Genomic DNA, 13,691 nt, shown 5'->3' with positions numbered 1-13,691 from the left:
AAATATTTACTGAACATTTGCTGTTTGCCTGGCAATGCCCTAGACACAAAGGATGGGGAAAATGAGAAAGAGGCACCTGGCTTTGAAAGGCCACCTAACAGGAAGATATATGTGTGCCCAAATTGACTGGAGGCTCCATTCCTGAAGCAAACCTCACACTGGGGGACCAAGCAGAGAAGCCTTTTTTATGGAGTTTCTTAAGGGACAAGGAAGATGAGCAAGCATCCCTCTCCTTTGCAAGTTCCATGAAGGGGTATTACAGCAAATTCAAGCATCCCTGCTGTGGGAGATGGCCTCTGATCAAGGCCCTCATGGGCAGGGAAGAGCACTTTAGGCAAAAGAAAGGGCATGAGCCAAAGCCAGCAGCAGAAGTTCAGAATGGAGAATCACTGGAAGGGGGGTTGAGAACAACTGCTATGAGGAACTCAAGCTATCCTGAGCCATGTGCTAGAAAGAATGCACATCATGGAGGGAGAAAAACCTGGTGAACCTCTGCTGTTTCCTTAATAAGCTCTGTGGCCTCAGTCACATTACTTAATCTCCCCCAGCCCCGATTCTATAAAATAGTAATCATGGCATCCACCTGGCAAGACAGGTGTGACAATTAGAAATAATGTATGCAAACTCTGTTGGTTCATTGGTTGCAGGAGCATATAGAGAGACAGCAAAGTCAGCAGGCCAAGTCAGGGCTCTGACTGGACCTCCTGACTCTGGGTGATTTTGGACAAGTCACTCTGGACTTTAGCTTTCCCATCTGTAAAACAGGATATAACAATGTAACCTCCCAGGGCTAGTGCCAAGAATAAGCCATGCATATGTGTAAATGTGAGGTGAGCATTAACTATTACCATTATCACCGTTATGCTCATTTAACTGTGAGCACCAGGGAGCATCCAAGATTTTTAAAGAGCATAAGGGTCTCACCCAGTATGGCCAATGGATGCTGGAAGAATGAAGAAATGAATGTCAATAAAGAAAAGAGCTGAGCTGTTAATGGGGGAAGGGAAAAGAAAAGACCCCCACAAACACAGCACCAATGGAAATAAACAGAAAAAGATGTGAGAAGCATTTTAGGTGCAGAGTTGTATGTTATAGGCAGACAGGGCTGGGTTGGCTGACCAATTAGGTGTGTGCTGCTAAAGCAAGGCAGGAAAAAGAGTCACAAGGAGCTAGCTTCCCTCCCAATGTACAAACAGGGACACATCTGTAAACATCCATGCATACCCAACCTCCCTGCAATGTCCATACACATACACCCATGCCATTTGTGCACCTGTGAAGGTCAGTATGTCTCTATTTACCCTTATTTTAAAAAGACCAGTGTAAAGAGCCAGTTCCTCTTTGCCTTCTTTTCAACCATGCACATTTAAACTGGATCCTTTAGCCCAATGGTTTCCAGCCCCACCTGAAGATTGAAAGCAGCTGGGGAGCATTGACAACTTCAGGTATATGGTCTCTGGAGGCGTTTCTGTTTCAGTTGGTCCAGGGAGCAGCCTGGGATCCTGGGGTGTTGTTAAAGCTCACCAGCTGATTCTAACATGGCTAACAAAATGACACATTGTGGGGGTCTCACTGTCAGCACTGATAGTGGGCCGGCACTAAAGAGGTCTAACATCTATGTACATCCTCTGTCGCCAGGGTTCCAATTGAGATTTCTATTTCCACTGTGCTTTCTAACCAAGCCAAGGCCAAGCCAGCTCCAACTCATTCAGCCCTAGTTATATGATTAGATAGTTATTTTTCAAATGCCAAGTATTTGCAGTTGTTGAAAAAAGAAGTGTAGCTGCTTCTGACCTCATCAAAATGGCTCTCAAATACACCCAACACAGGCTTCATTTATTCATTTTTTTCTTTCCAACATAACACAAACACACACGATGGAATAAATTCTCATAGGTAGATAACACGGAAAGCAGTGTAGGACCAAAAAGGCAGGCAGTCCAAAGGCCTGGTAGGGGCCTCAGGGGATTCTATCAAGGCTTTTGTGCTGTCTTGAGAGGCACCCAGAACAGCCTAGATGCAGAAGTGAGGCCAGGATGAATCTAGGCAGAGCCACCCAAGTGTGACAGAGCCACTTTGAGTAGTCTGATGGTGTGTTAGTTTTCTGCCCTATGATAACAGACCTGAGACAAACAACAAAAGGGAAACTTTATGGAATTCAGTCCATGGTTGCTTGGCCCTGTTGCCAGACAGGATATTATGGTGGACATTGTGTGGTGGAGAAAGCTGGACACCTCAGGATGGCCAGGAAGGGGGAGATGGGAGGCAGGACAGGGTTCCAGTTTCCCTTCAAGGGAACAACCCCAATGATCCCCCTTCCTCCCACTAGGCCCCACTTCCTAAAATTTCCACCAACCCCCGATAGTGCCATGGACTGGCAACCAAGTCTCTAATGTGTGGGCCTCTGGGGACATTTAAGATCCAAACCTGTGGATGTGTCCATCGACCTCCACCATGGGAGTGAAGGGCAACAAAGTGGGTGGAAAGACTGAAGCTCCAATTATATTTCATTTCTGCCATGAGGCATGAGGACATGCACCCTAGACAGCATATTTGACATGTGACAACTGCTCCATTTCAGCAGGTGCGCTCCATCATAAAATATCATGCAGGTATGCTCTTTGATGATGACAGATAAGAGTGGTGGGGACAGAGACAGCTGTGGGCAAAACACAAAATAATCCCGCTGGAGACAGATAACGCCTGCAGTTCTCTGTCCTGGTCCAAAACTGCTCTTTGCAGAGCACCTCCAGGAGTGACAGGAAGTGGCTGAGTCTTTCTCTCCTTGACCTATGGCCCCTTACAGGACTCAGCAATGCCTGTCCATCACAGTTAAGTTATGCAAACATTCTGAAGTGATGCTTTGTAGATCAATTAGATCAGAGGCTAATGTCTTCGCTCATTTAAAACACAATTTTGAGAAGATGGACTAATTAAGTATGCATGAGGCCATAAAAGCCACTTGTGGCTTTTATGTGGCAGTGAACAATCCGGCAATGAAGAAGCTGCATTCTAAAGGGAATGACTGTCTTTACTTAATGGGTAACAGGACTAATGGAAAACATCTTGATAATTGGAGATGAAGGGGCAGCAACTCCAGGGGGAGAAGGAAAGAGGAAATGCCCTGACCCAGGGCCAAGTAGAAATGAAGTTATTATTAAAAAGAATGCAATATTTATCCGATTTCTATTATCTTATTCAAAAAAATATTATTGCATTTTACAATCTGCTGGAGCACTTGTTAAAATCAGATTCCCCAGCCTTGAGATAATACCTGGAAGAATAAGAAGAATAAAGGGTTTTGGGGGTTTTTTTTGGCAGGGGGGATATGTTTAGTGGTATTCGGGATTGAAGACAGGGCTTTGCACATGCTAGGCAAGCACACTACCACTGGGCTATACCTCCAGCCCTAGCATGAGGTTTTACAGAGCCCCCAGTGTCTGATGCCCTGTTGGGGCTGAATTACCCTGATCATCCAGAAACAGACTCAATATCAATGTAGGGTTATGATTCTCCACTTTTAATGGCAACAAAGTCACTCCCAGAGTGCTGGGGCTCCACCTCCAGAGTTTTGTTTTGGCTTTTAGTATCAGGTATTGAAATCAGGGATGCTTAACCACTGACCCACATTCCCAGTACCCCCCACCTTTTCTTTCTGAGACAGGGTTAGTTAGTAAGTTGGTTAGGGCCTCACTAAGTTGCTGAGGCTGTCTTCAAACTTGTCATCCTCCTGCCTTGGTCTCTTGAGCCACTGGGATTACAGTGGCTCCACATATAGCACCCTCCAGAGTTTTTGGTTCATCAGGCCTGGGTAAGACTGAGAAGGTGTTTGACTGGCTTTCCTTCCCTCAACCATCCTGGCCCCATTTAGAAGATGAAAGGGTTTGATTTGACATGAATGGGAAGTACTTCCTCCTCATTTGCAGTTCACGGAGACAGTTCCCACCTGTGGAACGCATTGGATGGCTCACCTTTGAGGGCTTGTGCATCATGCTCAGACCAACTACAAGAAGGAGTGCTTAGCTCCAAAAGAAGGACTTTGGACCATGTTGAAATATGTACTGTAGTGCAGGAGGTGCCTGGAAGCCATGGGCAAGTGCATAGGAACCATTCCTCATCTTTAAAAGGAGCAAAGTTACAAAACACTCATTTGACAAGAGATTCTTAAGGTCAGTGGTGGCAGCTCCAAATTGCCTCCCAAGAGATGTGCCCACATTCTTACAATGGCTTGGGTGGTGGAGCTGAGGTCTGGGCTGGAGTCACCTGGGGAATTTTAAGAAAACAGTGCCTGCTCCAAACTTCACTAAGACTGATGGAATGTATGAGAAGTGGGCTTGGGCATCCATATTTTCAATATTCCCAGGTGACTCTAGTACCTAGGCAGGTGGAGGAGTATGCATGCACACGTACATGTGTGTGCACACCGCAGAGGGTTGTGGATGCAAGGATGTCCACAACACTGCCATGTACTCTTATTGGTGGAGTTTTATAGCAGGGAAGCCTGGAGTTCCAACCTGGCTTTGAGGACACTTGGTCAAATCAATCCTTCTGAGTCTGTTTCCACACCTCTGCCCTGGATACAACAGTAAGTACTCCTGTTGACTGACACAAGAACCAACACTTCTGGGACTTAGCTCATGGCCTGACAGCAGATCCCAAGAGGCTTGGTGTGTGCTACTCTCAACTAGCATCAGCTCTGCATGGTTCGAGTCACTGAACCCTGTATGTGGTCTCTTGATCACTGACTTATCTTTCTCACAGGGAATAATGCCTGAGTAACTCCTAAAGCCAATTAATATTCCACCCCTGCAAGAAACCAGTCAAATGAGCTCCCTTTCCTTAAAGGAGCTAGCCTGACATCTTCCTGTGGGAGCTGTGTTTCCTTTCCCAATGAAAGCCCTGCCTGCCTGTTCCCTAACGTGACTCTACTTCCTTTCCATCTTCATCCTGTCAAAAGAGCACAGTGCCCGAGAGATCACTGTGAACGCTAATGAGGTCATGCATCAGAGCAGCTGGCACACAGTAGGTACACATTAAAGAGCTAGTCTCGTCATTGGTGGGCTTGGTCTTTGTGAGTTCTACAGCTTCAAATTCATTTCCACACACCTAAGTGCTGCTCTGTGGGTGGAGCAAGAAACCTGTGATTATGAGATAATCTGAGGAGAGCAGAAGGAAAAAAAATCCAGTGACACAGCCTACAACAGGGTCAGAGTGCCAAAGGGCTCAAGGGAATGAGAACATATGTCTGGCTGTATGTGGAGGAAAAACAGACCCGGGATACAACAGAGATAAACCAGGTTTTAATAAATTTGGCAAGGAAGGAATTATTACAACCTTCCAGAAGCAAAGAATCAGTAGCACTGAGGAGGCACGGTAGAGGGAGAATTGAGTCCACCTGTGAAAGGCAGGAATACTACGTGGCTTCAGAGCACTATGCATAGTCTGAGATAAAACAGTCCTCAAGACTTGAGTTGGCTCTTGATTTGGAGGTCAATGGGGAGCCAAGGGAAGTTCTTGAGCAGAAACTGCCTCCCCATGGTAACACAGCATGGAGTAAGGAGAGACTGCTGAGGCAGCTATAATGAAGTCCCGATAAGAAATGAAGCTTTAGCATGTTATTGTTGGTACAACATCGAGAAGACCACCCGTGTGAGATGTCTCTAAACTCAAATTTTATAGACCTGGCAGCTGACAGGAGGCATGGGCTAAAGAAGGGCCCCTTGTCAGGGAGCAAATGCTAACAACAACCCAAGAGAAGTCAAGCTCATGGAAGTCTTACAAAAGACCTGTAGTTCCTCCTCCCAGAGTTTCCTGGACAGAGTTTGGCACACTTTCTGTAAAGGGCCAGACAGTACATATTTCAGACTTCCAGGCCATATGATCACTATTCAACTCCACCATTATAGCATAAAAAGCAGCACTTATAGACAACACAGATGGCAGTGTTTCAATAAAACTTTATTTATAAAAATCAGGCAGTGGGCCAGACATGGTGACCTACGGACCTAAGCAGAATGTTAAACCTCTGTTCTAATAGTTCTCCATCAATCCACCACAGGGAATCACATTATTCCTTTGGTAATAAAAACACAAACCACTGTTAACAAGTTTATGAAGCACTCTTGTTACCAAAAGACACACACAGAGTCATTCTAGGTACAAACTTAATGCCAATTCGTGGTGGTGGTGGTGTTTTAATCTTACAAAAGCAATCTGCAAGATAACTTGAGTTTGTGGTCTGACATGCCAAGGATATATCTTTTGATATTAAAATAGAGGGGGAAAGGGCTTAACTCCATAAGCCCAGAAATCATTTCCCTATGATGAAGCAGCAACAGCAATTTCATCAGCTGAGTGAAGCCCACTGTATGTTTCTGTTTTTCATCTAAAGAGTAGCTCCTTGGAGCGAGTGATTTAATGCCCCAGGGGAACTGTACACAAAGCACATTCACTTGTGAATTGCAGGATCCCAGGTTTGCAGAAGCAGGTCACAGAGGACAGCAGGTGCAGCCTCTTATACTTGCTGGGGTGGCACAGAGCCTCCCTCCTGCTTCCCAAGTCCATCAGGAAAGAAAGACAGTCAAAGCTGCTTTATTTCTGGGATGACTTGGCCCATATTAGGCCCAAAAAAATTGGAATAAATGGGTGTGGTCTTAAAGCTTTATTTATTTATTTTTTAAAGCAGAATAAGAATTATGTGGAGGATCCCTTAAACATTGATTCTGGCCTCCAGCATATGTCAAAAGCATCACTGATAACAAGTTTATAAAGCACTCCTGTTGCTAACATGGCAAATTCATTCTTGGCAGTTTTGGTATAAGTTTCTTTTTGTTTTTTAATCCCATGGAAGTAATTTCAAAACAAGTTCCATTTCTTATCTGATGTTCCAAGGACATGTCTTCTCATAGGGAGGTTAGCAATGAAACATGTGCAATTTGAGAACCTTACTGTAACTGGGTAACACTAGGCACGGCACTTAGCCTGCCGCTCCCCTTCCAGTCTATAACATGGGGGTGACAATTCCAGCCTTACATCTTGTCATGAAGTTCCAGTGGAGAAACGCTCTTCATGGTAGTCGCTGGGACAGCAGGTGTGCACACAGCTGCACATGGCTTTTCCCTTCATTGCAGCAGAATCCTGAGCTACCTGCTCTCCCGTGGGCCACTTCTGTATCACCCTCTGTATCTGGCTTTTTTAGGAGCACTATCATTTTCTCTAATCACCTTGAATGAGAGTGACAGCCTCGGCCTGCCTGTCTTTGGAAAGGCCTCCATGGTCTCAGGGACTCCATTTCTGCTGTGACCTGTACTTTCCTCTACTTCATTACTTGCATCTTCAGACCATTTCCCTCCCTACAGCCCCTAGTTTCTCTCATCTCTCCTCTCCTGCTTGTCTTCCCTAAATGGCCTTAAAGTACAACATTGGCAGATTTGGTTGGTTGTTTTTTTTTCCCCAAATTATTCCTTGTATCCAGTGAATTTTCATGTTCCAATTTATTCTAATTGTAACATTTTATAATTTTCTTCTTTAAAAATCACTCCATGTAATTGCTTCAAGCTTAAAAATCTCTCATTGATTTTTCTCTGAAGCACTTTGCTCTATCATGGAAAAACAAAGGCTCCCCATCCCTACTGGGTAGAGTCAACTAATAGAATGTTCTCCCACTTGGTACCTGAGCTTTAAAGTCATTAACAGATATCCTGGCATCAGGCCGACTCTTATTAATAGTTTGTGTTTAGCACCTTTCACAAAACAACTGAGACACTGTTCCAATTCACAATTTACATGGTGCCAGATTTCTTTTATTAGAGAAATCCAAGAACAAAAGGGATTAAATGATTTCCTCATCAGTCAACTAAAAAGTATAGAGGACCAGACATGGTTTTAAGAAAGATTTTAGTATAACACACTAACAAAATCTATGCATACACATATACACCCTGGGCAGAATTGTTTTCACTGAATCAGCCTTCGGAATATGCTCTAGGGCCCTGGCTTACTGTCAGATGAATTGAAAAACCCCACAGTGAGTACCTATGCTGTGTGCCTGACTCTGATCCAGAGGCTAAAGATGCAAAGTTTGTTAATATTCTATCCCCGTGTTGGCCCTGTGTAATGGAGATGCCACGGTAGAAATAGGCAATGATCATAAAGGGTGAATAAAGTTTCTCTACACCATAATAAAGAGAAACTTACAGTCAGTATCCCAAGAAATAGCACAGTAAGTACCCAGCAATGGGGAAGGAAAGCCGCATGGGGGAGACTCTGGAATGGGGGCACCATTAGTTATAGTTACATCGAACATATATTAATTATTTAAGCCAAGTACAGTACTGAGTGCTTTACACACACTAGCAGGTGTATTCTACACTATGATTCAACAAGGTGCTTAATATTACCATCCCAGTCACACCCATGAGGAACCTGAGCAGGGAGAATATAACTGACCACCTCACTGAAGGCCATGAAGACCCCAGGGACCCCAGAGCCCCCGAGTGATCAAACACTGTGCCCCTGCTTCAGTGAGACAGCCTGCATCCAAGTGGGAAGGCTAAGGGAACAATCAGGCAAGCAGACAGGCCCCAAGCAATTTACAACCAAACTTGCTATTAAAAAAAGGAAAAGTTAGTTGTTATTTAAAACATTATGTAGGAATAAATGAGGGCACATGTAATTTTTATAGCTCTGGGTTAAACAAAGATAAATAGCTTTCTTTACCACAAAATTTATGACAGTTTTCCAAATGGTAATGTTCATTGTCTATTATCCATCAAAAGTATAATTATGTAACATTTTCAGAAATTCCCTTGAACTTGGAACATTTTTTAGAATTTTTTTTTTTTTTAGAAAAAGTAGGCATTCCTTGAAAACGTGTGTGTGTGTGTGTGTGTGTGTGTGTATACGTGTGTATTTTCAAGACTGATCTTAGAAATGTTTTTAATCAAGTGCTAAAAAAAGCTCTGCCTCTCATAGGAACTAATTCTTATTTCTAGTTTTATTTTTCTTTTTGCTTTGCTTACTAGGAATCTCATATGGCCCTACTAGAGTAATAGTTTGAGATGTCAGGGCTAAGCATATGCATTTCATTTCTTCTTCTTCTTTATATTTATTTTTTGGTTAGACACAATACCTTTATTTTGTTTATTTAGTTTTATGTGGTGTTGAGGATCGAACCCAGGGCCTTGCGCATGCTAGGTGAGCGCTCTACCTCTGAGCCACAACCCCAGCCCCTCATTTCTTCTTCTTCTTGAACTCAAATTCTACTTGTAATTCCACAGAAGCAAGTTGTTTACAAACTGCTTCCACCAGGCTTGGGTACAAAATCACTGTATTAAAATTCTTCAAGAGCAACTTGGCAAACAGGTCATACCAAGCTTTATCAGACAGGTTAAATCCTAAATACCAAGATAATCTACTTCCACATAATTATATTCTCTTTTGGAAATGAACCCCATAAATAAGCTGATAAGAAAATAAGACAGTTAGTAAAGCTTGTGCATCCTGGTATAAGATAAACACAGGTCAGAACAAACAGCACCTGCTTATGTGCAGCATTAAAAACCTTCTAGAAGAATAAGGATGTCTAATTTTGTGTCAATGCTGTGAAAGAAATAACCACACACATCAAGAGCTCACCTTGTCCACCTGTCCACACCAGCTAACTGCTCTCATCACGTCTGTCAATCCTTCCCACTATTTGAGTGTATTTCAGGCCAAAATACCCTCAGCTTCACCTGAGACATAGTGCTTGATGGCAGGACCAAATAGACAGCACTGCAAAAGTGGGTGTTGCTGATCCAGCCTCTTTTCCACAGTCAGCTGGAAGGAACCCAAAACCCACAGGAGTGAAGTCACATACCCAGGATCACACTCCTGTCAATGACGGGGAGGTCTCCTGACACCCAGTCCAGCTTTATGCCCCCAATGTTAGAAGAAAAGTAGACACGTTGCTACTTGGTTCCACTCCTTCATGAGTCAGTTTACTATTTCTTGGATGCAGGTTACAAGTTCAAGGTGTTAAAAATGCTGTACCAAAAGGTACCAAAACAAGAACCCAAACATGTGCTTATAACTGAACACAGAAGTGGAGAGGTTAATATCAGTGCATGATGTGACTAGAGTGTCTCCTCCTGCTGGAGCTAGATGTGGAGAATCCTCTTCAGAGGAAGGGTTAACAGAGGGCGTGCCAGCTACCTCCACTGCTCTGGACCTCAGGTGAGGCAGAACATAACAGCAGAATATGGTAAAGGAAAGCTGCTCAGCCATGGCAGGCAGGAAGCAGAGAGAGACAGGAGCCAGGGTCAAGATATAATCCCAGAAGGCATGCCCCAAGTACCTCCTTCCTCCAGCCACACCCCGCCTGTCTACAGTTACCATCAGTAGTCCATTCAAATTATTAACCCATGAAATGGATTAATCCACTGATGAGATTGCCGCTCTCATTGCCCAAAAGCTAGACCTCTGAACCTTGCTGCACTGGAACCATGCTTTAAACAAATGAGCATCCATGGGGACATTACAGATCCAAACCATAAAAGAAGGTATATGCAGAGGGGTGCCCACCTTACCACCACCCAGGTAAGAGCAGCCCCCTCTCTGGATCAACACAGATCTCTCTACCTACACTATCCCCTCCCATCTCTAAAAAAACTTTCTCCATCAATGCTGTGCCCTAGTTTCTTCCTCTTCACTCCTGCCCACCTCCCCTGGCTCCATTCCTACCCTATCCATACACACGCCCCACTCTCACCCAAGTAAAAACAACTTCAAATCAGAAATCCCCTTTTTCGTTATTGCCATCCTCCTCCTTTCCTTCTAACAAGCATTGTCAAGAAAGTCCCCATTTGCCGGGCACAGCTCCCTGTTTTCTATCTGCCAATCCCATGCAGGGTTGGCATTCCTCATTCCTATCACTGCCGTGCTGTGGCCACAGGAAACTGCTGTTGATAAAGAATCCCAATGACCTCCAACTTCTTTGATTGTTATTTTCCTGTCCTCATCATACCAGATTTCTACGTGATCTCCAGCATAGCTGACCACTCTCTGTTATGACAGGTACAACTTAGCTGTCCCGGATTCTTTCCCTACCTCCCGTCTATACCCTCTCCTCCTCCTCTTCTCTTGTTCTCTATGGCTGGAATTCTCCAAGGTGACATCCAGCAGTACATCCTGATATTTTTCTGTCTCCTACATGCTTTTGACACCCAATCTTTCTCGCTGTCTGGCCACATTGCACCTCTGTGCCCCAAACACCTGCAGCAGATGACGACAGGCCCTCTACCTCGAGGTGGTAATGGCACCCAACTCTCCTGGTCCCAGCACAGACCTCTGCTCTTCTCACCCTTCTTCCATGAACATTAGCACCTCACCAACCTCTGCACAGACCCAGGCCCCAGAACTCAGGCAGTCAGCCAAGGTTCCCATCCAGATAGTATCTGGTCTTCCCAGTGTGTCCACTTTCCTGTCTCATCTCATCCCATCCACTCCCCACTCAATCCTCATGAGTTATTCCCCCACTTAAAACTCTCCAGTGATACGCTCTGCCAATTGGAAAAGTCTGTTATCTGAGGTGACAGATCTGCTGTGATCCTGCCATACTCTGCCTCTCTGGCCTCCCTTCAACACCAAATAATATTTGTACTTTGCTACACTGGCCTGGATCTTCCCCCAGCCCATTCCCATTTAGTTTGGAAATCCCGATTTACCCAGCAATAGGCTGCTCACATCCTTCCTCCTCCTCCCAGAAGGCTTCTCTGCCTTCATATTTTCCCCATGGTACAATACTGACCACCACGCCCCCAGAGTGGTCACTATTTTAACACATCTCTTGTCCCTCATGGAGGCTGAGAGCCCCTTGAGGACAAGTATTGTCTTGTCATGTCTGGGACCCTGCTCCAGAGTATAGAGCTGGACACATGATGGCTAAGCCAGGTGGCTGCATACAGCAGTGCAGGACATACACCATTCAGAACGAAGGCACCCCTCTGGGGTGCCTTTGTTCTGAACACTCCATTCAACCCAGCTGTGTCCACTGAAGGAAAAGCCACCAATGTCTCACTCCAAGTTATGGCTCTGCTTGTGTGAGAAATAGTCTGACCTAGTGAATGCCCATAGTAAATCCCTTGCCCTTCCACCATGACCCAGTGGTCCCTCCCCTTTGCATAAGTACCTAAGTCAGCATCTCAGCCAAGTTGTTCTGTTTGCTCCTAGATGTGCAGGATGTCAGGGAACTTCTAAAATGGTGGCGGTGACTATGCTAATTAACTGCTTGGAAATGCAAGCAAGCTGGTCTCAAATTCAACAATGCCTGTGAGCAAGCACTAAGCCTTGTGACAGTTCCTGAGGGAAGAAAAACTCAGCAACCAACCTTTAGCCTCAACACGGCACCAGGCCATCTGTTCCTGGGCTCCCCTACTGTTTTTCCTCCTCACACCTGCAGTTACTCTGAGAACTGCCCGCATGTCCTCTGAATGTCAAGTGTCACTTAGTAAAAGTGATGGGAAGGTCAGATAAGCTGATTATGTGCAAAGCATCAGACCAATGACTAGGTGCCCAGGAAGACAGTCTCTGCCCTCAATGAACCAATGAAAAAAGTTAAGAAGATAGCATTTCCAGTAACGGACACTGTTGTTATCACTCAACATGCATTAACCCATTGCACTCTCCTTAGGTAGGTCCTATTGTTATTCCAGTCTACAGATGAGGAAACAGAGGCTCCAAGGCTCAAGGTGTAGTAATTTGCCCAGGTCTTGTAGGTGGCAAAGGACAGGACCAGGCCTCAAGCCCAGGCAATCTGGAGCCAGAGTCCATACTTTTAACTGGTATACAATTTTTCCTCTCTAGAAGGTAGGAAAAGATTATGTGGCTGAAATAGCAATTTGAGAAGCTTGGAAAATATTTTCATCAAAGAATAATGATAAAACTGGACCAAATTATTAAAAATAACCATTTCAAGGCTCAGGAAATAAACTAAAAGCATACAACTAACTGAGCATTTATTCATGAACAACCTCTGAACAACTGGGGTAAGAACTAGTGGGAATCTGGTTCTTGCCTTCTCTCCAGCACCCCACCCGGGTTGAAGGCTGGCATGGTAGTTCTACCCCACAGGACTGGTCATGCAAACCAGCACCCAAGGGAATTCACTTTGATTGTAATAGAACATGAACAACTACACACTGAGCGATATCATACCAAGATTGATAGCAACAAAGAAGGAAATCTTCCTCATCTCCCCAGAAGTTGTGGTCCTGGCCAGGGCAACCAACAGACTGACAGACTAGACAGAAATTTAAGAGAAAGATTAGCCATAAGGGTCTCTACATCTCTGGTTGACCAGAAGATCATGCTCAAATGCTAGAGAAGGGGGGACTTTCATTCTTGGTTGACAATAAGTCTGTGTGCACAGACAGAAGACAGGCAAAAGGGCCCAGAAGAAAGTACTAGCTGCCTTGACACTGAATTCAATCCTAGTGGTCAAGGCATTTGAATACAAACTCTGACCAACCACTGACTACATGCACCCAGAGGCAAACCCTGTAAAGTCGAGCTTAAAAGTAAATAATTTAAAACATGAATAAAAACAAAAATCTGAACCAAGATACAAGTAGCCATACACTAAAGATTCCCCAGATTTAGTCCAGGCAAGTAATTAAACAAATCACAACAACAACTAACCTTCAGGGATTTGA

General features: G+C 44.5%; 1 protein-coding gene across 2 annotated transcripts in view; it reads right to left on the bottom strand.

Annotated features, from left to right (window-relative positions):
- Slco3a1 (solute carrier organic anion transporter family member 3A1) overlaps positions 1-13,691 on the bottom strand; it is a 297,128-nt gene that overhangs the window by 233,539 nt on the left and 49,898 nt on the right. The gene's annotated exons all lie outside the window — the stretch shown is intronic.

This window comes from Callospermophilus lateralis, chromosome 3 (assembly GCF_048772815.1).
Source record: "Callospermophilus lateralis isolate mCalLat2 chromosome 3, mCalLat2.hap1, whole genome shotgun sequence".
Classification (NCBI taxonomy): domain Eukaryota; kingdom Metazoa; phylum Chordata; class Mammalia; order Rodentia; family Sciuridae; genus Callospermophilus; species Callospermophilus lateralis.
This window is presented reverse-complemented; position numbering and strand designations above follow the sequence as displayed.